Below are 27,044 nucleotides of genomic sequence, written 5' to 3'. Positions count from 1 at the left end.
TGTACTCCTTAGTAAAGTACCTAACTTCAGCTTCCATCTGTAAAAACAATATTCTTTACTTCCAAGAAAAACGACTGACACAGCGGATAGAATAAGTTTATTGTGAGGCTCTGAGAAGTTGAGCTCCGATTCTGACAATGTTTACCTCTGTTTCGGAAAATAGGGAGGGATAATTGGCCATAGGCGGATTTAGGACTGAGTTCCTGGGGGGGGGGAGGCAGGATTTTTTTTTTTTAGCAACATTTTTATTGTCCCCCACTCCCATTTTTTTGTCTGTTTCGTGTGATGCATAAACGCATACTTTATTTTTTTGTGTGTCGTTTTCATTAATGTGTGTTTTCATGCTGTCCTTTTTGAATTGACCTTAAGAGAGGGAGCTGGTATCAAGAGAGCGACGCAGGGCTCCCTTTTAAGTGTGAAAAATAGAATATCTCCAGAAGGCCGGGGGTTTCTCCCCCGGAGGAAACTTTGTAAAATGGATATAAAGTTCTGCATTTTAAAGCCTTATAAAGATTAATTGGATAACAATAGAAATTGATAACTAGATTATACAGTTGTACAGTATTGTTCAAACTTTGTAAGAAACAGCCATTTTAAGTTTGAAAGAAATAAAAAATTTTGAAAAAAAAATAGAACCAACTTCAAAATTGCTCTAAAAAGTGAAAAATAATTTTATTCTTTAAACAACATCGATAATATTTTTAAACATAATTTTTAAAGTTGGCACAAAAACAAAAAGTAAAATCCAGTGTAACCATATGCTTCGTTCCTATTTTTTTTCAGAAAACATCCAAAGTTAGGAACGAAACATTAATATCGTTACTAAAATATGCATTTATCAATGCATAATGTATAAGGTAGAGAAGAAATTGGGCCTGCTTAAATTTATAGTTGTAGCTGAGTTATGGTTGTGAATGATTTTGTCTATCTTTTTTGCGCCAACTTCAAAAATTATGTTTAAAAATATTATCGATGGTGTTTAAAGAATAAAATTATTTTTCACTTTTTAGAGCAATTTTGAAGTCGGTTCTATTTTTTTTTTTTTTTTCAAAATTTTTTATTTCATTCCTTTTAGTATAAATATTTCAGAAATAGTAAGAGTTACCATCACCAAACTTCACCTTATTTTTTTCATGAAATAACATACTTAAAAAAAATATATATAAACATGACTTAAAACTTTAAGCGATTGCCGCTAAAAAAATTACCCTTGTTCCTCTGTGGAATTCATTAGTGTGTTAATTTAATTATAACCATTTAAATATTACGTTTTCCCTAACTAATGTACATTTCACAGCATACAAGTTGCTTGTGATGCAACCCTGTATCTCCTTACTTAATCCAGATCATCTGTTATTGGCATAGTTGATAACGATAAAAACACTAAACTATAGTTGAGGCAAACTTAACCTGGTAGCATTGTGAAGGCCTAAGCAGATCTTAATCACATCATTATCTCGCTTCGAGGTTAGGTTTACCCCGACTATAAAGCAATAACACTGAAGAAACTTGATGCTTGCTTCAGAGAAGCCTTCATTCAAAATTATCATTAAAATTACTATTAATGTTACTGTTGTAGGGCACCAAAACTTTATAACAATGGGTTCTATATTTAATCATTTAATAGGAAAATTACTGTTTTTTGCCCATAACTTTTTTTCTATAGAACAAATATGGTCAAACAAAGTAATGGGACCTAAGTTGAGCCATCCCCTATCCATTAAAAAAAGGATCATCAAAATCGGTTCACCAGGTGAGCTGTGAGTGGACAAACAGAAAAAAAAAAAAAAAAAAAAACATACGTACGGTATGAACTGATAACCGCTTCCTTTTTGAAGTCGGTTAAAAATAAACTATAGATTTCTCATTACAACAACCCTTTTTTACTTTCTTCTATATCTAATATATAGAAGAAAGTATTGGATTCGTGCAAATTTTCGAATTTCGAATTTTGACGGATTCGAACGTTTTGAGGTGTGCTGAGTCCATTTCGACCATTTTTGGAAAATGTCTGTCTGTCTGTGTGTGTGTGTGTATGTATGTATGTGTGTGTGTGTGTGTGTGTGTGTGTGTATGTATGTGTGTCACGTCTGTGTGTGACCAGTTTTTTGTGGCCGCTCTACAACAAAAACTACCGCATGAAATCGAACGAAATTTAGTACACATATGTGCCCCTATGTGAACTTGTGCCCATTAGTTTTTGGCGCGAATTCCTCCAAGGGGGGTGGAGCAATGGGACGTTTTTCGAGTTACGCGTGCTTGCTATTCCTCAGGAAGTAACTGGCGGAATCAAACAAAATTTGGTCCATATGTTGGTATTAACAGGTACAGGTGCTGATTCAATTTTGGTGTCAATAACTCAAACGGGGGTTGAGCTGTAGAACGTTTTTTGTCGTCAATTGTGACTGCTGTATCTCAAGAAATAATGAACGGAATGAAAGAAAAATTTATCGGCAAGTAGCCCTTAGTGGGTATAAGAACTGATTTTATTTTTGTGTCAACAGCTAAAAGGGGGGTAGCGCAATCACCCGTTCTTTTTTTCCATTTTGAGTGCCCTATCTCAAGAAGTAATACTACGTTCTGGTTGAAATTTGGAATATATGTGAATCCATATGTAAACAGGCTTTGGTTCTATTTTGACGCCGATCGCTCCAAGAGGTGTTGATTTTTTTTTTTTTTTTTTGCGAATAAAAATATTTTTATTAATGCAACAATAAGAAAGATAAATCGTAATAGATTGTCGTCTGCGTATTTCTCGTGATTTTAATTGTATGGAAATGATAGGAAATATTATCTCAATGATTTAAAATTTTGAACTGTTGCCATCTTATGTTTGTTAACAAATAAAATATTTGTAATTCATTCAAGCAAGGCTTTTAAAATAACTTTCAATTTTCGCTCTTTGCTTTGCTTTTGCAATAATTCAGACATTGGGATGGTCGTCAAGTTTTTGCATGTGTCATTTTGTTTTTGTTGGGAATATTGCTTCCTCGTCAAGCATGGGGAGGGATCAGAAAAAAAAAAGAAAAATATAGAAGAAAGTTTCGTGATGGCCACAACATACTATTTTTTTTTGCGAATAAAAATATTTTTATTAATGCAACAATAAGAAAGATAAATCGTAATAGATTGTCGTCTGCGTATTTCTCGTGATTTTAATTGTATGGAAATGATAGGAAATATTATCTCAATGATTTAAAATTTTGAACTGTTGCCATCTTATGTTTGTTAACAAATAAAATATTTGTAATTCATTCAAGCAAGGCTTTTAAAATAACTTTCAATTTTCGCTCTTTGCTTTGCTTTTGCAATAATTCAGACATTGGGATAGTCGTCAAGTTTTTGCATGTGTCATTTTGTTTTTGTTGGGAATATTGCTTCCTCGTCAAGCATGGGGAGGGATCAGAAGAAAAAAAAAGAAAAATATAGAAGAAAGTTTCGTGATGGCCACAACATACTAGTTAATTATAAGTAGTGCAGAAAACGAAAAGGAGTAGAGGTAGTGTATCATTTTTTTTTCCTGGCTAAACAGATTAACAATATGCAGTAGAAATAATTTGAGCTCACTTTGCTTAGGATTTTCAAAGACTTATCTAATTATTTTCAAGGACTCTAGAATAAAAAAAATTATTTAACGCACTTCATTTGTACTTTCCAGTCTCTGATATTTTAGTACTTGATTGTAAATCTTTACAGTCCTGTTCTAACTTTCTGAGAAATAGCTATTTTAAATATAAAAGAAAAAAGAAACCATAGATTTCTCATGACAACAACTTCTCTTCAGTTGCAAGTGGGGCAGAAAATGAAAAGAAATAGAAGTACTGTGTATTTGTTTCCGTGATAAACAGATAGACAATATGCAGAAGAAGTAAAATAAAAGCAATCAATACAAAAGAATTTTCAAAATACTGCATTCGAGATTGAATAAATAGCAAAATATGAAACATATGAGTCACAAAAATTTATTTCAAATAATTTGTTACAAACGTGAGAACCATGATTTTTACATTTTAATACAGGATGTGGTAAGGAGCTGGATTTGACATATTTTGGCATTCCTCCCCCTCTACCATTTGTTAGAAATTTTAAAATTTAAGGTTTGTAGCCACACGTTTCCAAATATTCAAGGTTTTCAAGCACTTAAAAATGAAATTAGTTTTTTCAAGCAATTTCCATTTTTTAAGGAACGAATCATGAATTTTTTTTTTTTGGGAGTTAGGGACCCACTTCAAAGCAGGGGCCCTAAGCAATAGCTTGTTTATCCTATAAGCAAATTCGGCCCTGTTTGTAATTCACTCTTTTCTGAAAATTTTTGCTTGATTTTTCGTAATTTTTACGAAAATTCGTCAGTTTTTACCGTTAAAGGATTTTTACGATTTTACCAATCTTTCTTAGGTTTTTATAGACTTTTATAAAATTTCAGCAAATTTTTCCAACACAGCAGTGCCAATGCTACAACGACTAAGTTTGGAGTTCCGGTATGACCCTCAATGAAGGTTGAGAAACTTCATAAGAAGAAATATCATGTAGCAACTATTCAGGTGTTCGAAAACCGATACTTGAGTAAGATTGACCATTCTTGCTATTTTCGACTTTTGGCCAGGTTTTTGGAATAAATTAGTGATTTTCCATATATCCGTATCCGTATCCGCGGATATCCGAGGAAAAATAAAGACCTGTATCCGCATTCGTATCCGTTACTTTTTTGGTGGATCTTAAACGGATCTTTTCTATTCTAAAACTTGTTAAATATTTGAATAAAAGACTCTTAAAATTCCGTTTAAATTAGGTTTATTCCCTATTTAATTTCAGAAGCCAACGTTCATCTGAGACATGTTTTTTTTTCTTAATTTTTAGTTTAATACTAGTTTTTGTTATTGGCATCCTTCAAAAAAAAAGAGAGAGAGAGAGAGAGAGACGAAATTCTATATTTACTGTTTGTAAAGGTGTTCCTGGCTCTGTTATTCCGTCGGTCGGAGTAATTTGGCTGGAATGGATCAGCGCTAAATTTATGCTGAAATGAAATGCAAAAAATTATTTCTAGCCTATCCAGTAAAAACTTTACACTCTTCCTCCAGTAAACTACATCAACCGAGCAAGATAGAAATAATTTTTCACATTCTATTTAAGCATTAATGTGCAGTGCTGACCCGTTCCTTCCGACTCCCCTTCAATTTTAACGGAGACTTTAAAGAGTAATAAATCAGTCTTTATCGCTGTAAATGGAGTTTTTTGAAGAAACAGTGTTATTATGACAGGAATGCTTTCCGTACTAAATTTTACACTTGGATAATTGAATTGGGCAAAAACATTTTGAGATCCGTATCCGTATCCGCGGATTTTGACACTAATGATCCGAATGCGTATCCGTATCTACGGATCTACTTTTTTAACGATCCGGCACATCACTAGTATAAATACTCCTCTGTGTGCTATAGTAGGGGAGTCGACTCATTCGGTAATTTGTTTCCGAAAGATTAAACGTAATACCAGGGGCGGCCCTAACTTAAATTTTTGGGACGGGAGAAATTCTTAATTCGCCAAACGGACTCTACATTTTGCCGAATGAAACTCCCAGCTTTACCGAATAGAAGTCCAAATTTTGCCGAATCGTCAGACAAAAATTGTAGCATAAGGAAATTTTTGGGAGGTCATAGTGACCTCTTGCTACTTTTACCCGACTGCGCATGCGCGACGCAAAGGAGTGTAATTGTGTTCATGAGTTTATGTATGTATGCATGTTTGTTCCTATGTGGCGTTGTAGAGGCTAAGTGCCTCTACAACGCCACATAGAAACAAACATGCAATTTTGACCATTCTTACGTCAATCGATTTGCCTCAACCTTGGGAGTGTCACTAAACACAAATTCACTATAGCAACAGCCAGTTGTCATATTATCAGTTCAGGATCGTGTCATGGGATATGAGACACGTGTGTCCTCATAGATGTCAATCTATGAGATCGTGTCGTTGCGGATTCCAGAGCACGCGTCTTCGCTGCCTGCATCTTTTGATTACTAACAAAGTCTACTAAATCGATTTTGATTAGATTCCCGACTTTTGCGATAGTCAGTCATTCTTTTCGCAGTGCTTTACAACACTTTTTTCTTTGTCGTAGGTGAAAGACTATTACAATTGCGTCGATCTGATCTCTAACGTGTTGCATATGTTTTTGTCGTGATTCAGGGGACTGAGTTTCATGACGTGTACTTTCTTGACGGGCTTTTTTAGTTTTGCGAGAAAGGTTTGACTAACGACGTTTCCGAGCCCGATTCATCAAGAGTTATACAGGCTGTTTATATGGAATTTGATGACAAAGCAATTAAAAACTAACTAAAAAATTTAAAATAAAAAAAAATTAATTTGAATTTTGACATCTTGAATTCAAATTATGTTTTTTGCAATCACGAGTGTGTGTATGTAGGCGTGTGTGTTTGTGTGTGGGGTATGTGTGTTTGTGTGTAGGGGGTATGTGTATGTGTGTGTAGGCATGTGTGTTTGTGTCTGCGTGCTGGCATAAGTGTGTGGGTAGTTGTGTATATGCATGCGTGTGTGGGGGGTATGTGTATGTGTGTGTAGGCATATGTGTTTGTGTCTGTGTGCAGGCATGAATGTGTGGGCAGTTGTGTGTATGTGTTTGTGTATGTGTGTTTGTGTATGTGTGTTTAGGTGTATGTGTGTGTGCGTGTGTGCGTAGTTGTGTATGTATGCGCGTGTGTGTAGGACATGGATGAGGAGCAGCATCGTAATGACCCGGTCGACGGTGATGCTGCAGTGGGAAAATAAAATCAAAGGACATCAAAACAGTCAAGTGAGAACAATAAGCAATCGTGATTGCTCTATATAATTATTGAAAAAACCCGAATGCGTAAAAACAAAAAAGAAAAAAAAAACAATAATAATAATAGTAATTATAAGCTTAGTAGATTAGAATATTAGTAAGTACTTCTGAATAACTACACCATTGAACTAGTGTAATAATCCATACACACATAGCACAAATCATAATTTTGAAAGCAGAATAGAAGGGTCAACAATCGGGGCCCATTCCTTTTTTGACCAGTCAAGGAACTCGGTAAAATTTGAATGGGCTCCGACTGTTGGTCCTTCTATTATGCTCTTTAATTTATGATTTGTGTTATGGGTCTGTCCACGGTGACTGACGTTACAATTTGACTCTATTTTTACCTTATAAATTCAGCACTGTCTTGAAATTAAATCAAATGTAATACATGAAGAGTTAGGAGTATCTGTTAATCAAATTTCATGCCAGAAAATTTTTTACAGCAGCAGTTTTCTTTTGTGAAAATATAACAAAGAGCGCTTTGAATGACTAACATATTTTACCAAGATAAATAAAATAAATAAACACCTTTGTACTGAACAGTAAAGTAAACATAAACAACGTCAAAAGGTTTTATTTTTTAAAAGAAGAGCAACGCAGCTGCTAATTTAAACCAGGGACTTCAATACCTTAATTTATTTTTATACTAGTTCTACTTCTTCACCTAATTTATCTTTTTAATTTTATTCTAAACAAACTTTGGTAAGTATACTAGGTTTTTGTAAATTATTTTATTTATTTTTTATCATCCACTCTTTTCATCTTCCACTTTGTTTTACTTTTTGTAATTTTACTTGTATGTTTTCCTTTATTTCTTAATTTATATCACCTTCTTTTTTGTCTTTCTGCAGCAGTCAATGCTATTTGTGCAATTTGTTTTAGGTTTATTAACGAAAAGAGAAATGTGACTGATGTTACTGTCGCTGATGTTACATATTTTAAATAAATTTTAAATAATTAAATTCAACTATTTCTAGTTTTTTTTTAGGGATTAATATTAAAGGTATCATCATAAATAGAGAGAATATGACTTTTTATAAATTTGGGTTTGTTTTTGTATAAGCAATGTAAACTTTTATGCAATTTTGTGACTGATGTTACATTAGTATAAGACTTCGTTTAAAAATATTTGCTACAAGACAATTATAACAGTTCAAAGTTTCTTTGTTGGTCTAATCTCTTCCTAGTTAAACCACATTTCAATAAAAAATAAGATTGTAGACATAGCAATTAATTTCTGAAGTGAAAAAAAAGATTAACTTTTAGCATCGCTAATGCAACGACACATGGGCACTGAGTAGTGTTGTCAAAATTTGCCTAAAAAGCTTACAAAAAAGGTGTTTGTAACTTTTTTCGCATAGTTTTATAAAAATAGTCTTTTTTATCTCATATGAAAGAAAAAAATTGCTGATACAATGAAGTTTTTTTTTTTTTACTGTGATGTCCCTAGTTTCATGGACTTGCCCTTATGTGTCTATCGATTATAAAACTAGTTTAATGGTATAGCTATATCGTAGTACTTAATAATATTCTAAACTACTGGGCTCTTTTTTTTCTTTTTAGTTTTTTGGTTTTTACATAGTCGGGTTTTGTTTTATTATATACTAGTGGGTACCCCGCACGGCTTTGCCCGTAAAAGAAAAATTTAAAGGTCTTTTGGTGCGCCTGTATATTTACAAATAATGTATGATGAATTTTCTCGCCAATTGACTTGTACCCATGTTACGGTTCCACGTTATGATAATTTCGTATCTCGCCAATTGGCTTGTGCCCATGTTACGGTTACACGTTATGATTATTTCGTAATTTACTCGTCCATCTTATGAAAATTTTGTTCTTAAAATTTGAATAGAAAAAGAAGCACATCGAATTTTTGGAAAATCGTTTCGGGGTGCACACCCCCATGCTACAAACTAACTTTGTGCCAAATTTCACGAAAATCGGTCAAACGGTCTAGGCGCTATACGCGTCACAGAGATCCTGACAGACATCCGGACAGACAGAGGGACATTCAGCTTTATTACTAGTAAAGATTAGCGCAGCAGTTCCCAACCTTTTCCGCCGTGCGAACCCATTTCAAACTCCGGAAGAAGTTGGCGAACCAATTGGGTACTTGGGTACTATAAGTAACAAGCAAAAAAAAAAAAAAAAAACCCCGAGAGCGCACAAAACTACCTAAACACAATTGTGAGATTTTTTTTTAGTTTGATCCTGCTGCATAGTTTATAACAAGAACGAAAACATAATTGCAAAATATAGAATTACAAATATTGCTACGAACTAAAATGATCGCTAAAAATGAAAAGAAATTCACCAAAAAGAAAAGTGATTATTCTGTGTTGAGTTTCAATCAACTTTGGAAAAATTATGAAAATGGGATATTTGTAAAACAAAGAGGCTCAAAGTTTGGCTGAAATTTTTCTGACCCTAGAGCACATTTATCTCTATTGTCACTAAATCAGAAGTCAATTAAAGAATGATTTTTAAACACCTTTCAGGAAATTCTCGTCAGATTAATTTAAAGAACCTTTTTTTCTTACAGTAAAATGAAAAAGATCTAGGTTTAAGTCTTTTTGAAAAGGATTACGAGTCTAGCTGTTTGATAAAGATTTACTGCTTACATTAATCTTTTGATTGATGAAAAATTTTCTTGTAACTATGCTATAAGCGCAGAGTAAACTGCGTACATTGAAAAATAATAGAAGCATCTATTTTCATTATACTTATTTACTCTAATTTTTACACAAAAGGTAATTTTTAACAAAACAAATATTGTTAAGCTCACTCACTACAAGAGAAATTTTCTAAACAAATTTCATAAATTCTTTATTTACATATAGCGCAAATTAAGTTGCATATTCAAATTTCGTTTTTTTTTTTTTTTTTTTTTTTTTTGAGCAATCACGACTGTTTATTGTTCTCATTTGACTGTTTTGATGTTCCTATGATTTTATTTTCCCACGGCCACCCTCTACAGCACCATCGTCGGCCGGCCGCACGATGCTGCTCCTCTAGTGAAAATCGTCTCCAGGTTACGTCCATATTCAATATACATACGCATACACACACACACACTCATGCCTGCACACAGACACAAATACACACGCCCACACACATACACACACACTTATGCCTGCGCATAGACACAAACACACACGCATGCATACACATACCTACACACATACACACACTTATGCCTGCACATAGACACAAACACCCACGCATACATACACACACTTATATATACACACACACTTATATACACACACACACTTATATACACACACATACACACTCATGCCTGCATATAGACACAAACACACACGCATGCATACGCATACCTACACACACACACACACGCGCATGCATACACATACCTATACACACACTCACATACCCACACACTCATGTCTCGACACAAACACACACACACTCGTGGTTTCAAAAAACATAATTTGAATTCAAAATGCCATAATTCAAATTAAAGTATTTTTTTTTTTTTTTTGTACTGCGTAAACCTCACACTGCCAAACTTTCATTCACGAAGATTTTCTATAGTAATTCATTTTTCATACTTTCTGTGGTATTTTTGAGTTGCTAACCATTCTATCTCTTTTCCGACAATAAAGCTCGAAATAAATTGTAGTCTATGTAGTGTGAAAATTATAGCGACAAACAACAGCGTGATCACACTTCTATGCATTTTGACTGAACACAAGTGATGAGCAATAGCTCTTCATCAGACTCAAATTGTTAAGAAATTAAACATCAAAATATTTTAGACACTCGTATGTGCTCTATGCTCCATGTAATGTTTTCATCAAATTTAATCAATCTTTCCGATCAAAAACTTCTGAGTAAACGAACGCTGTCAAATTCTTTCATCTGAGGACTTTGTATTCAAAAGTACAGTCGGGGGATCCCGACTTACGCGAGGGATGCATTCCAAGACTCCTCGCGAAAGTCGGAATTTCGCGTTGTGGAAAAGTGTTGTGTATATGATTTTTTTATTGAAATACCCAATCATTTAAGACATTTAAACACCTTTTAAACTGTTTTTGACCATTTTTTAACTATACATGAACGTTTCTTACATAAAAAGCTGAATTTTTACCGATTTTTTTTAAAAAAAAGTTGCATTATTCAACATAAAATACCGTTACGATGCACAAAATCAATGATCAATGGGAGAGAACGATATAGAAATAAAACTACGGTACGTACAGTATGTAGTAATAATAAAACACTGTACAAGAGTACTATACAGTAGATACAATAAGTTACATTTATAACTGAAAAATTGAAGATGATGATTTATCCTGCGCAATCTGATCTACATACTAATATATTTTTAAATACAGTAACTTCGCGTTCACTTTTATAACATTTACATCAATCGTGACACCCCTCTGGGACCCCCTGGACTTATACGGATTGCCTTCTCTTCTTGACTTTTAATTATATGTATGAAAGATTCACCCCATACTAAATTGTCGTGCTACCCACTTTCTAGTTGTTCAAGCGTATGAAGAATCTTTCCCTTTTCTTAAATTGTCGCTAACTTACACTTTTTCCATCTTCAAGCTTTAGATGAAACAGCGTGCCTTGATGCCACAATATTTCATCACCTTTCATATTTAGAATAAATAAATGATAAATGAGGAATGGGGTGATACATGCAAACTAACAATGCTATAAGATAAATAAATACCTTTGTGCTGAATAGTAAAGTCAGAACAAACAACGTAAGTAGAAGCACAAATTTGTAAATTACAGCAGACACGTGTTTCGGCGTTACAGGGAACGCCTTTTTCAATGCAAAAAATAATGAGCTTATGGATGAAAAGACATCCGACAAAAGCCTATGCCTAAAGCTTTTGTCGGATGTCTTTTCATCCATAAGCTCATTATTTTTTGCATTGAAAAAGGCGTTCCCTGTAACGCCGAAACACGTGTCTGCTGTAATTTACAAATTTGTGCTTCTACTTACGTTGTTTGTTCTGACTTTAACAATGCTATGTTTATAGTGCGGTATGTGAGAACTTGCGCAGTCAGTGGTGCTGAAAAGATGAAAGTACATCCACGAATTTTTGTTTAGTTGTCAATAACAAAGCCGAAACTTTGAATCACAATTCCTTTCCAAATATTTTCGTGTTGAGAGTAAGAAATTCACTTTAACTCTACAATTCATTGCTCCTGAAAAACTCGCCTTATAGCCATTTCGCGTAAGTCGGATCGCGTTGTAGCGGAAGTCGACTGTAGAGCTTTTTCGGCTTCAGGATTATTACCTATCATTGTCAATGGAAGCGCTAAAACCGGCGCTTTGCAATGACAGACTAAATTATTTAAATGTAAAATATGTGAGGAAGCATGCAATTTTTCAAGCTAAGAGTATCAAATGTGCAAGAGACAAATGAATAAAAAACGAGAAAAATTTGCTTGAAACCGCTTGAGCATGAAACTTCATCAGAAACAGGCATGTTAAAACTCCGCTATTGGAGTATTTTTTTCGCGAACCCCCTAAAAACCCCAGGGGTTCGCGAGCCACCGGATGGGAACCGCTGTACTAGCGGTACCCGCACGGCTTTGCCCGTAGTAGAAAATTAAAAGGACATTTGTTTAGCCTATATATTTACAAATAATGGATGATGAATTTCTCGCCAGTTTGCTATGTTAATTTGCTTGCCCATGTTACGGTTCCACTTTATGATAATTTAGTAATTTGATCGTCCATTTTAATGATAATAGGATCGTAAAATGTTATTAAAATGGGAACAGAAAAAGAACAAAATTGAATTTTTGAGAAATCGCTTCGAGGTGCACACACATATGCTACAAACTAATTTTGTGCCAAATTTCAAGAAAATCGGCCGAACGATCAATGCGCTATGAGCGTCACAGAGATCCGGACAGAGATCCAGACAGGGAGACTTTCAGTTTTATTATTAGTATATATATATATATATATATATATATATATATATATATATATCTTCTTTTTTTTCTTTTTTGTTATTATTTAGTATACTTTTAATCAAAAGCTTTTTTTTTTTGACTAAATCGGTAACAGGATATTGCACTTTTTTTTTTCTTAGCGAAGAAATGAATTACGATTGGGCGTATATATGGAGACAAGACAATAACAATAATAATAATCCCTTCAGTACTAAGAAAACCGTTTCAAACTACTTTACATTTGTCTACAATTTTATAAGAAATATTGTTTTTGAATAAATAGACTGTAATTTAGCGCAACGGTACTAGGTATGAATAAAACAAAATGTAGCTGAAATGGTGAACTAAAATCTGTCACTAGCAATACATTCTACGAAATGTTTTCTTTACGACCCATTTCCAAAACATAATGCACTTCTTTGCGCAATAGCAGAAGAACAAACTCGCGTTTAATAAAATTGTATTTGAAAATATATATTTCTTGCTTATGGCCCACTGAAAGCTGAGAATTTTGATAGTGTTTTTGACTTTTAAAATCCGAGAGGTTATATATCTCACAGAATAAAGCTTAGAATTATTGTTGCTGAAAGTGGTTGTGAGCATAAAAAGAAATTATCTTCCAGGCTTTTATAGTCATTCGACGCGTATTTGTTTTAAACACGTCTTACTGTTTCGGGAATTCTATTATCAAGAGAAAATTGTTGTTCTGTGAAGTGAAAGGTGTTTCCGAAAAACTGAAGTGACAAATGTTTTGTTTGAAAGTAATTTCTCCGATAGTTCTTCAAGTTTTATTTCCGTAAATGTGGATAGAATTGTACCTTTTTGAGGAGTTGAAAGATGATTCATGGAATTGCATTATCACACTCTGCATGGATAACATAAAGAAAGTTTCACTGTAGCCATCAATTTCTTTTTCAATGAAATGAATGTCTGTTATTCGGAGTGTAAGCTATTCAGAGTGAATAATATGGAAAAACCTATGTGGGACTTGTACTCGAATAAATTGGAGGTGTCCGTTAAGGGAGGTTTTACACAAATTTTATTTTGTCATTTAATAACCATACTTTTTGATTTAGGCTTCGGTTATTTCTTTATTAACATACAGTCAAACCCGCTTAATGGAATAGCCATTTTGACACGAAAAAATATTCTAATAAGCGGGATATTCCATTAACCGAGATCAAAATAACACATTACATTGGTTTGGTACATAGGAAATGTATTCTATTAAGCGGGATATTCTTTTAACCGATATTCTAATAAGCGGGCTCGACTGTACTTAAATCCCTTGAAGATATTCATTTTGTAACTCTCCTGGTGCTGCGTGTCAGTCTCTTGCTGTATGAAAATTTGACCCCCTGTTTTGAGGATGTAGCATTGTTAAAGTGAGTTCCCTCTATTTTCCCCTTAATAAGTTCCTAACAGAGAGTAAATAGTGAAGCACCGTTTATACGTTTTTGAGGGGACTGTATGAAAGAAGCGTTTAAATGAAAAAAAAAACGTATAATAGGTATAGGTTAGTGTGTATTAAACTCTGCAGGGACCGATTTATAAAACGTATAATTGATAAAAACGTATAAACGGTGCTTCACATAATTTTTTTCATATTTTTTTCAGCACATTTATTTAAAAAAAAATGTGACTGGAAGCATTTTTCAAATTCTATGATTTAAAAAAAAAACCTCATTTTTTTTTCTTTTTTCTTTTTTTTTTTTTTTTAATCAGTAGAAATGCCACCCCCTAGCTGCTGCGTCCAAGGCGAGAGCCACTCCTGCCAACCCCTAGTTACGCTACTGCACTTAGTACCGTACAATAACTTTTTCATGACCCGAATTTTTCATGCCCGTATAATTTTAAACTATAAACACTTTCTATTTTTTAACTGTTGCCGAAATCAATTGTCTTTTTACTTAGCACCGTTATCGGTTATTGGCATAGATGAGTACAAAAATCCTAAGACAGTAATAAATGTCATGCTTTCTCCCAAGAAGCCTTGATTCAAAATCTTCATTTTGATTACTATTAATATTGCTGCTGAAAGGAAACGAATTTTCGTAACAATAGGTCTCTTTAATGGGGAAATTAGATGAAATTTACTGTGTTCCATAATAACTTTTTTTAAGCGAAGTTTTTTAGAAATAAATTTTAGCCTATGTTTCTTCCTGATAATGTAGCTATCTATGGCGAAAAGATGGTTAAAATCGGTCCAGTAGTTTTTAAGCTTACTCCGGACATACATACTTACAGAAGTAGTCATTTATGTATATATACTAGCAAAAATACCCGGCGTTGCCAGGGTCAGTAATAATTGTGAGAAACAATCTCTACTTTCTTTCGTTTTCTGTTTTAACTGAAAGAACTCAAAACACATCGCTTTGACGTGATTAAAAATCGAACTTCTTCCTTACCCACAAAAGTAAAATAGCAATAAGTATAAAGAACGAACGAGTATTCATTTAGAAACGAAAAGCACGAGTTTAAGCATATAAAAATTTGAAGAATTTCCAAAATATGAACTAACAAAAACAAAGATCACCAAAATAACCGTGCGCTTTATTTCATTAAATAATACACACACGCAAAAAGAAAAAAAAAAGCTCTCTACTATGTTTCCCTAAGTGTGCAAAAAGTAGAATTTCCATATGTTTAAATGACTTTAAACTCATGTTTACTCCGGAGAAGCCTTGATTAAAAATTTTCATTATGATAACTTTTAATATTGCTGTTGTTGGCAACGAATATTCGTAACTATAAGTTTTATATTTAATCATTTAATGGGGCAATTGCATGGCATTTACTGTTTTCGATCATAACGTTTTTAAACTAAGAGTTTTTTAGGAATAAATTATAGTCTAAGTTGCTACCTGATAATGTAGCTATCTATGATGAAAAAATGGTTAAAATCCGTCCAGTAGTTTTGAAGTTTACCCGGGACATCCCCACAGAAATAGCCTTTTATGTATCTTTTTTTTTTTTTTTTTTTTTTCGGAACATGTTCCAAGTCACGATTTAAAAAACTGCAGAGTTAAAATATTTCTTGGCTACTTCGGTAATTTTTCAAAACTACAATCAAAATACATCAATATGTTTGCTCAAGCGTTAAAAAACATGCCTTTTACTCATACTTAAAACTAGTTGGCGTAATGCGAAACGTATCACAAACAGACTCTGTATCCCAGCTAAGAAAACATCCTTACATATTCAACAGGTCAATAAGGATAAGGTTCAACAAAGCAGTTGATGACATGAAGAATATTTCAATATTGACCCGAGTTCGCTATAATGAGAGAAATCTGCGGGATATGATGTTGCGCAGCGAGGGCCGCCGAAGGTGGCCCCGGGTCACGTGAATGAGAAAATAATGAGGTAAAGTGTTTTCTGCTGAGGTAGCAGGGGTTTTGGTTTGAGTAGAAAGTTGATGCCCATTGTAATCCACGGAGTCATTTTTCTCAACAGTGGAGCCTGTCCCGACGAGAGGAAATGTCCAAGTCAGCCTAGTCGGAAACTAGGTTTCTGGGCCTTGGGGGGCAGGGGTGCCCACAGCTGGGGATTATGGGGCAAGTTGCGCCATCAAAATTTGGGGGAGGGGGATATTATTTTTTTAATTTTTTATTGAAATTTCTTTACTGATTTATTTTTGATTTAAATTATTTATTTTATTTTATTTTATTCTGTTTATATTTTATTTCATTTGTTTATTTAGTTTGTGTGTGTGTGAGTCATTTGCGTAGCACAGAACTTTTTTAATAAGATAATGATTATAAATAAATAAATAAAAATACTCTAAAAAATAAATTTTAAAAAAGAGAGCTAAAAAATAAAAAAGGGGGGTTGAGAATTTTTTTTTCTTTGGAGGCAGGGGGACTTGTGTCATTGAACTTTGGAGGATGGGCACACCTGACGCAAAAAAAGAAAGCAAAAAAAAAAAGAAGGAAATTAAGAAAGAATAAAAAGGGGGTGGGGGCTCCTAATAAGAGAAAACGTAAAGATTTAGTAAAATTTACTCTTTTGGTATTTACTGTTGTGGCACTTAAAATAGTGTTAATTGGTTTCAAGTAATTAGTTTTGATTTTTTTTCTTCCCCCTCCGCTTTTTTTCCTTCGTGTTTCCCTTTTCTTTTCCGTCCCCTCTTTTCTTCTTCTTTTCCCCTTTTTCTATTTTTTTTCTTTTTGGGGGGTGGGGGTGGGAGGGTTCCCGGTGACATAACTGACAATGGGCCCGCATTGGCTCTCTGCGGCCCTGAGTGGAGCCTCTGAAATGCAAACTAATTCACGCTGAGCCCACTGGCACCCCGATGGGAGGTCACGGGAGGTCACTGTGACCTTCCGAAAATTTCCTTACTCAGCAAATTTTTGTCCGACGACTCGGCAAAATTATGACTCGGCAAAATTATCATCGTTCGGCAAATTTTCTCTGACGATTCGGCAAAATTTGGTGCTCCATGCGGCAGAATTATCAACATTCGGCAAAATTTGGAGCTACATTCGGCAAAATTACTCTCATTCGAAAAAAAAATTGTAGTTACTGTCTGACCACGGATTGTATGGAAAAACAAACATCCGTTTTACAGCCGGAAATGGACGAATCTATGATTTTTTTTACCGATGTCAGCTTTTGCAGAAGCAGTCCCATTCAAATGAGCGCAATACTCGCATCAAATTTTTACTTTTCCCCCTAATTCACATAGATTCGTCTTATCTGGACGCTTGAAAATTCCATGCAATCCGTGGTTGGACAGTACATTCTTCAAATTGAGACATTCTGCTCTTTCAAAAATTTAAATTCTTGGCGCCCTTGAGTAGGATAGCTTTAATAAGGTCTATGAGTGAAAAAACTGACTAGAGACCCTTCTGGGCTCGCGGGTGGTCATGGAAATCACATTAATTCTGAAAGTAAAATCACGCACTTAACGTTAATATAGAAAACATTCTAACTAGTCAAGAAAATTTTTCAAATTACAAGATCGGCGCAATCTGATTATTTTAACACTAAAGGAAAAAATAATTAAATAAATGTCGCAGTAGTAAAACAAACAAATACGCAATACCCCCGCTAATAGAGCTCGAACCTCTGTTTCTGGTCAGAATACAAAGCGTCAATTCTTACACATTTTGTCCCAGCATCCTCCGAAGATGTATAGAGGAAAAAAAACTTAGGTACCCTGTATCAAGAAAGTACGGTCAAATTGGGCGAATTTGCCCTATTTACACACAGAAGAATCTTGACAAAATTTTTACATCACACAAGAAATTATTTTACAATGTTTTGTTTTTTCGGGGAATTTCTTCACCGCCAGCGCAAATATTTTTGTAACAAATAGGCATGTAACAGGAGTTCTCTGTTTTCATTCGCTCTCTGTTTGCACTCGCTGACTTTTTGCAGGGGTGCTTTTGGGCCGAATGATGTGAAGTGTTCTTACACTACCTCGTTCGTGTTTGCCCCGAGTTTGACTGAGAGTTCAACAACCGGAGCGACAAGAGAGTTGTTTCCTCTGAAGCCTACTGTTGATCTTGAAATGAGTGTTGGGGGGCTGTCCACAAATGGTGTCACGCTTTGAGGGGAGGGAGGCTCGCGAAATTGTGACAAGATGCGTGACATGCTGACATGATGCATTTTCTGAAAAAAAAAAATGCGTTTATAAAAATAGCGTGACGTGTCGACAAGGAGGTATGGGGCAAAAAGAGTGACATCACACGTTTTTTCTTCCTTTTACAAAAAAAAGAAGTATTGTATTCGCGAAAAAATTTTCACTCAAAAATCGACCTTAATTTCCATTTTACTCACCCCAAATGAATATTGATTTTTTTTTTTCGACTCGACCACACGTGGATAAGTGCCTAAGAACGAAAAGACACGCGGAATATCCATAACGACGATTCCCGAGTTAATTACAACGAATTTTCTCGTGAAATCTGTACGTACGGATGTGCGTATGTGCGTATGTATGTCGCATAACTCAAGAACGGTAAGTCCTAGAAAGTTGGAATTCGGTACGTAGACTCCTAGTGGGGTCTAGTTGTGTACCTCCCCTTTTGGTTGCATTCGGGTGTCTTTAAAAGGGTTTTTTGCCCCTTTTTGGGGGGAAATCATTGTTAATTTCGATGTAAACTCTAGTGGTGTTATAATTTGGCGAACACTTGGCGATATATCGCCAGCTTTTTGGTCGCCAAGTCTTGGCGACAAATTTGGCGCTTTTTTTTAATCTGTTTCAATTTGGCCACTGTTAGTGATATTTAGAGAGTAAACTATTGAATCACATTAAAACTGCCAATAATGGGGAAATGACATTAAATTGGAGTAAAAGTAAGTCATGTGATGCACACATCAGCTCGTTTTAAAAGCAATAGATTGATGAAAAAACGTGACATGTGACAAGAAAAGAATAAACGGTAAATTGAAGTGTGACAAGACTCTTTGTGACAAGAAGTGTGACATCACGCATTTTCTGAATCACAGTATGCTTATGAAAATTTACTTTTCCCCCGTCAATCAAGGACGGATACAATGGAGGGGCGATCGTCCCCACCCTGAGTCAAGATGTAGAAACTCTCCCTCGGCATATTTTCGATACTGAAGTTCCCAAATCTTAATTTTGGACGATCTTCAACAATGTTACGAAAAAAAGGGATCTTTCATGGAATTTTTTCTGAATTATAGTCTTGAAAACGCAATTGTAGCAGATCTCTTAACATTTTCGTGACAGCGATCGGAACTTCATTCAGGAAATTCCAAAAACTCAATTTTAGACGATCTTAGATCGGCTTTGTGGGCTCTGTCTAGGAAAGATTTTTTCAATTGAAGTCCAAAAAACAGCAATTGTAGTACACCTTCGATGACGTTAAGGTAAGGTAATGGAGTTCAGTGCACTCCTCCTGTTTTTTTTAGAAATGAAAGTCAAAAAAAAAAAAACTTCATTTAAGACTATCTTCAATGATGTTAGGGGGTGGAGGTTTGGGAATTCATAAAAGGGTCAAATATCTGAAATCAATCGCCCCCTCCTTGAATACATCCTGGATCCGTCCTTGTCGTCAATACTTGTTCATCTTCAAAGAATTGTCGCAATATGACATGATACTTTCGGTCGGTAACCGTCAAAAAAAGTCAAAATTCAAATGAATTTAAAATTCTATATTTTTTAAGCCAGATTACTCACAAACTGCAAAGTTAACCGGCATGACTCAAAGTTACATTGAATGAGTAGACTGTAACGATTGAAACAAAGGTTTCGAGTTTTGTATTTTTTCATTTCTTTAAATGTAATTATTTTTCACGTTAGAGACTGACTATTTTTAACCGACTTCAAAAAAGGAGGTTATGATTTCGTATTGCGGCTTTTTATGTGTGTTTTCGAATTATTCCAACACTTCTGGACCAATTTGATTTTTTTTTTTTTTTTTTGTTTGGAAGGGTATACTTCCCAGATGGTCCCATTGTAATTTGGTCTGGATCTGATAAGGGGTCCCGGAGAAATCCAAGAAGCTTTAAATTTTATACGTCACGGTCACGTGCTTTTGCTGTGATCGGTGTATTTTCACACCTAAGGTTTTGGCTTTCTCTTGAACGATATTTAATTCTCGCGGCACATGGATGATTAATTTTCGCAACGCTGAACCGCCTGTTAATTTTTTATTATAGGTGTTACTAATGTATTTATTACTGCATAGCAAAGCAGTTAATTAAATATATTTTGCTACTTTAATAGTTAAATCAACTACCTTAATATTTTATTTACTAATAAATATAACTTTATTTAGGCACTAAAATATAAAGTTCTTTATTTAATATTCCAGTTTTTAAATATATTTAGTGTTCAATTGAGGGGGGATTGAATACAGAACACCCCTCCCCCACGATTTAATTTATATTCTTTAATAATATACATTATAACTGTGTATGATTTCTGAAGTTTGACCAATATTCTAAATTTACTATTTCCCAATGCCGCCAGTTCAATTTGAAATTTAGAGTTACATTAATTAGCAGGCTTCAAAAAAGGGAGGAGGTTCTGAACCCATCGAATTTGTGTTTCCTTTGTACAATGTTCCATAAATACTCGAAGACACCTGTATCCAGGGGCGTGCACAGGGAGGAGGAGGGACACCTGTTGGCCCGGGCCTGAATGGGCCCAATATTTTTGTAACTAAGGGTGAAATATAGGGGTAAACAATATGGAGAGGGGCCCGGAAAAGTCATTTGTGTTGGGCTCCAAAATTTCTGTGCACGCCCCTGCCTCTACCGATAAGGAAAATTCTTTTATTTGAAACGGTATACTTCGTCGGCGGTCTAATGGTAATCAAGTTCAGGTTTGATGAAATTGAGGGAACTCTTCAAATATTATACTCACATTTAAATCGAGTTATACTTTATTAACTTCGTATATCGTCTCATTTAGTGAACCGATTTTTATGTTTTTTTTTTTTTTTTAGTGGTGGTTTTGTTAAGGGGTGGTCTAACTTAGGTTCCTAATCTTTGATTTACCCTATTTGTTCCTTAGGGAAAAGTTAAGGGTAAAACATTAAATTTCATGCAATTTCCCTCCCAAACGATTGAATATAAAACCCATTGATAAACAAAGGCCATAAAACAAAGGTTTATACTTTCTTTACCTATAGTTAAAGAAAGTACTAAAAAAATATATTATTAAGAGTAACGATAGCGAAAATTTTGAATTAAGGATTCTCAGAAGCAAACATTAAATTCATTCTAGTGGAAATTTTAATCTTCATCTATAGTGGGGCCATGTGAAGAAACATGAGACTTTTATCTCGAGCTACATGACACGTATTGCGAAACATAAATTACAATTTACAATATTACAATTCTAAAACTTACAATTTTACAAATTTAAACTTAAAGCCATTTTTTTTAGACTCGTGCGTTTGTTTTCGGGAAGCAAACTTTGATAAAGTTGAACTAATGATGAAGACAATTTTTTGTACATAGTTACGCATTTGAAAAAGCCTTTCTTCACAGTCGTCGGAAGTCTCCAAGACGCTCTCCGTGCTATTTACATCACTAAAAAGCAAAAAATAAATTACTTTTAAATAAAAAAAAAACGCCTTCAAAAAATACCCAGGAACTAAAAAGCAAAAATTAACTTATTATACATACATTCTATTTCCCTACCCAAACATAGAACTGAAATTTATTTTACAATTCCAGTACAAAAAACAACTAAACTAAACACCGAATTATAAAAAAAAAACACTGATTTAAATTACTATACGATGAAATATTTTAAATACCTAACTAATTATATACGATCTCTTAATTTTTAATAACCTTTTGAAGTCGGTGCCTCCTATAAACTACTATCTAACGTAACTGAGTAGGTTTAGTTTGAAAGACTAATTTCGCGTTTAGTTAAATTAGTGTTTTATCCAGGATTCGGTGGGTTGTCAGTTACGTTATGTAATTGTTTATAGGAGGCCCCGACTTCAAAAGGTTATTAAAAATTAAGAGATCGTATATAATTAGTTAGGTATTTAAAATATTTCATCGTATAGTAATTTAAATCAGTGTTTATTTTATAATTCGGTGTTTAGTTTAGTTGATTTTTGTACTGGAATTGTAAAATAAATGTCAGTTCTATGTTTGGGTAGGAAATAGAATGCAAGTGTAATCAGTTATTTTTTGCTTTTTAGTTCCTGGGTATTTTTTGAAGGAGGGTTTTTTTTTTTATTTAAAAGTAATTTATATTAATTTAAGAAAGTACTGAAAAATTGTTCGATACAAATTAATAATTTTAATGCGTATTTTTTTTCTTCATTCGTTATGAATAATGTAAAGAATATTCTACGCAATGAATTGGTTCATTTTGCATACGTTGCTTCTATGTTTCATTAAACGCAAACGAGGGAAATGCGCCAAGATTTTTTTTTTTTTTTTGAAAATGAAGACCATAAAAGTAGTTATGTACTTTCTCCTCCATTTATTTCAGTTTATCGGACATGACAAAACTCCAAAGCTAATTCTATCACGTCGCAAGCATATTTCCGTTCTGTTTGCAAGATCTTGAATATTTCATTAAAACATTTTTAATGCAAAAACTAGTATTTTTCTCACATATTATGACGGGCACGTTACACATAAATTACCTTTTCGCGCTTCTAACATATTCAACTTCCTTAAACATGGCGCCAAAGTTCTACGCACGTTTGAGATTGCCCCGATAACGACCAAGTTCGACAAACTATGGCACAGAACTTGCTTTAAAAGGGATTTTCTGCGATTGGTTTTTTTACCTGTGTCTTTTTACGAACCTTCCGGCTTTACAGACCTAAATTCGTCGCCTACGCTAATCTTCGAAGCTGGAACAAAATAACAGAAAAACAACGTGTTCATTTTCTTTCCTTACTACGCGGTCGAAGTTATGAATGGGGCAGCGTAGTGGTGCAACGCGTTATGAATGAAGCAACAGTTGTGTAGGCCCAGGTTACGATAAGGCTTAAAATTTTCTTCAGCCTCTAAGCTAAGGAAGTTAACCTACTTGGCGATGCCCTTATATGGGTTCTGGAGTAGACTTTTAATGACGCTCGTAGCAGAGCACCGGAAATCGTTTCTTAATTTTTCGAATAAATTGCTTTTTTAAATAAAGTGCTGTGAACAAAAAGAATGTCACACTTTTTTCAACATATTTGACCTCTTCCACAATTTTGTCATAAAGTGTCACACATCTCACGTTACTCCCTTCCATCTCCCTGTCTTATGTCATGCTACATTATATATATTTACTGTAAAAAAAAAAAAAAAAAAAAGATTTTATTTAAACCAAAGTGTGCTTTTTGTCCATACTTTTTGTCACCCTTAACACACAAACTGTCACAATTTCACACCTCCCCCTCCCCCATCAAAGTGTGTCATCATTTATAAACGACCGTTATCATGCTTAATATATGACTGTGCCATTCAATGCAATTAGTAACTAAACTTTTTATTAAAACATTTAACTTAAACGAACGGAAAACTTCTTGGGAAATGAAGCAAAAATCAAGGAGAAAAACAACTTTCTATTTATTTATTTATTTAACTTATGATAGGAGAAAACAACTTGGTAAATTGTTGTGGAATTGTATAGTGGTGTCAATAAAAGTAAGAACGGGCACTAAACCAAATTCGATAAGAAAATACTCCTGAGCTTTAAAATGCTGTTTATGTGAACCCAGCGTTGCATGGTCTACCTCGGAAATAAAAGTTGTGTCAAATGACATATGTTCAACAATCAAGCTCAAATAAAAGATTTAACAACATTGAAAATTTTCCCGCCAGCGTGTATAAAAGAACATCTTTGTAACTCAAAATTTAAATTTAGAATTCTTTGATTTTTTTAAATAAAAAAATTCAGCCATTGTTATTAACAGGTACAATCCCTCCCGTTTCACGAACTATCTGACGACCCCCCCCCCCCCCACATGTGGATTTCTAAGCATCTGAAGGATCTCAATGCCAAATTTGGCAAAGATTCGACATAAACTTTGAATTAGTGTAAGGAACATGCACATACAGCCATTTGTATGCATATAAATTTTCCAGCCTGTTCATTAGCAGCCATATCTAACTTTTTACTCCCTTTTACGAAAAAGGAAGTATTGTATTCGCGAAAAAAAATTCACTCAAAATTCGGCCTTAATTTCCATTTTCCTTACCCCCGAATGAATGTTGAGATTTTTTTTCACCCCCGGATGACCACACCCGGATAAGTGCCTAAGAACGTGCAGACACTCGAAATATCCATTTTGACATTCCCCGAGTTAATTACAACGACTTTTCTCCTGACGTCCGAATGTACGTATGTATGCATGTGCGGATGTGCGTATGTATGTCGCAATACTCAATAACGGTATGTCCAAGAAAGTTGAAATTTGGTACGTAGACTCCTAGTGGGGTCAAGTTGGGCTCCTCCCTTTTTGGTTGCATTCGGATATTCCAAAGGGGGTCTTTTACACCTTTTTGGGAAGAAATCAGTGTTAATTTGAAATCAAACTCAAGTGGTGTTATAATTTATGCAAACACTTGGCAATATATCGCCAAGCTTTTGGTTGCCAAGTTGTGTCGCCAACTTGGCGAAATATTTGGCAATTTCTTGTTTCTAAATCTGGTTTCAATTTGGCCATTGTGGTGATATTTAGAGTTAACTATTGAATCATATTAAAATTGCCAAGAATGGGGAAATAACTTTAAATTGGTGTAAAAGGAAGTCATGTGATGCACACATCAGTTCGTTTCTTTTTGTGATTTATTAATGTTCAAAACATATTCGTTTGTTATTGGAGCTGGCTATAATTCCGTTGAAGCAGCACTAAGCATTTGCAATCCGTAGCTCTTGATCAGAATTGTCTATAGTTGAGGCAAGCCTAACCTGGCAGCATCGCAATGCTGTGATTAGGATCTGAGTAGCCTTCACAATGCTGCCAGGTTAGGTTTGTCCGAGAGTTAATTACGTTATGACTTCAAAAATTGACTAAATTAAATGTGTTTTAAATATTAGTTTTGACAACTGCTGTATCTGTTTTCTCTCCACATGCAGTGAATAGCCAAAATTAGGAGCACTTTTGTAATTCTTTTATTTTTGTATGCAATCATATGGCATGATACAAATCGGGCCAAAACCTTGTTTGATAAAGTATGTATAAAATTTTTGCATTGCAAATGTTTGACTTTTTTTAAGCAGAACAATCAGTGTTAAATTCCGTTTAAAATTATACACACGATTTTGCATTGTGACGTTGACATTTCCCATAAACATATTATAACGTGATCCGGTGCGACTTCCAACTTTCTTGAAAGGACGACACAGTTCTTGATTAAAAATGCAGGAAATTTATTTACACTATGTACAGATCGTCAACAACTGCTAAATTACTCATCAGCAATTAAGCAAATGTCACACAACACCGTAAACTCAACGGTTACAAACGTATTTACTTCCAAATACGAAAAACAACACAGCGAAATGCCTCGCAATAAACAAAGCTAATACACTCTCATCACAAATTCTCAATCGAAACTAAAACTTTTTATCATGCATAACGCTTTTTATACACACCGAAAGAGAACTCTCAAATATTCCACAAGATTCCAAAATGCTTCTCGAAAACCGTAGACCGTTATTTTATTTCTTCTTTTTATTCATTCACGAATCTTATCAATGAAAAATAGGAGGACCATATACTTCAACCGAATGTATATGGGCTGTATATTCATTACGGGAAACTACTATTTACAGGTTACGTTACTACAATAATTCCTATTTACAGAATTTGTAACAATATTAAGTTTGAGAAAAGTATCTCCAAATGTGTCAACAATTCTAGCCACTACTGTATCTATTTTTCATTATTAAGTTATTTTCTTAAACAAAATATGTTTCCTTGTGTTAACCCTTCTGCTTTCTCTCTGTTCTTTATAACAGTAGTAACATTGCTCGTACTCAATGTATCTAGTGATATTACGTTTTAACTTGCTGAGTGTTTTACCTCGTTCTTCAAACTCAACTTATTTCTGACTAGTGGTACCCGCATGGCCTTGCCCGTAATAGAAAAATTAAAAGGTCTTTCAGTTCACCTGTATATTCACAAATAATGTATGGTGAATTTTCTCGCCAATTGGCTTGTACCCATGTTACGGTTCCACGGTATGATAATTTCGTGTCTCGCCAATTGACTTGTGCTCATGCTACGGTTCCACTTTATGATAACTTCGTAATTTACTCGTCCATCTTATGATAATTTTGTTCTTAAAATTGGAATAGAAAAAGAACCACATCGAATTTTCGAAAAATCACTTCGAGGTGCACACCCCCATGCTACAAACTAACTTTTTGCCAAGTTTCATGAAAATCTGCCGAACGGTCAAGGCGCTATGCGCGTCACAGAGATCCTGACAGACAGAGATCCAAACAGAGAGACTTTCAGCTTTATTATGAGTAAAGAAGAAGAAAAACTTTTTTAGGTACTAAAATTTAAATTGTTAATCCTTTTCTAACATATCGTTATCATTTTGTAATACAAAACACTCTAAATTCGCTGTATGTGTTTAAGGAATCTCATATATGTTCAAAAACAAAACACAAATGTGACATGAAAATATGACTTGCTGAAGTACAGTAAACTACATTTCTGTTTTACATAAACGACACAATTCTTTCCTGGTAATGGTTTTGCGAAAAAGTTATCCTCTTTTTATGAGCGAAATATATAAGTTTTAGAATTTTATTTCAATTTCTATCGTGCCCCTGCAAAACATA

The sequence above is a fragment of the Uloborus diversus genome, chromosome 7 (assembly GCF_026930045.1).
Source record: "Uloborus diversus isolate 005 chromosome 7, Udiv.v.3.1, whole genome shotgun sequence".
Lineage (NCBI taxonomy): Eukaryota > Metazoa > Arthropoda > Arachnida > Araneae > Uloboridae > Uloborus > Uloborus diversus.
This window is presented reverse-complemented; position numbering follows the sequence as displayed.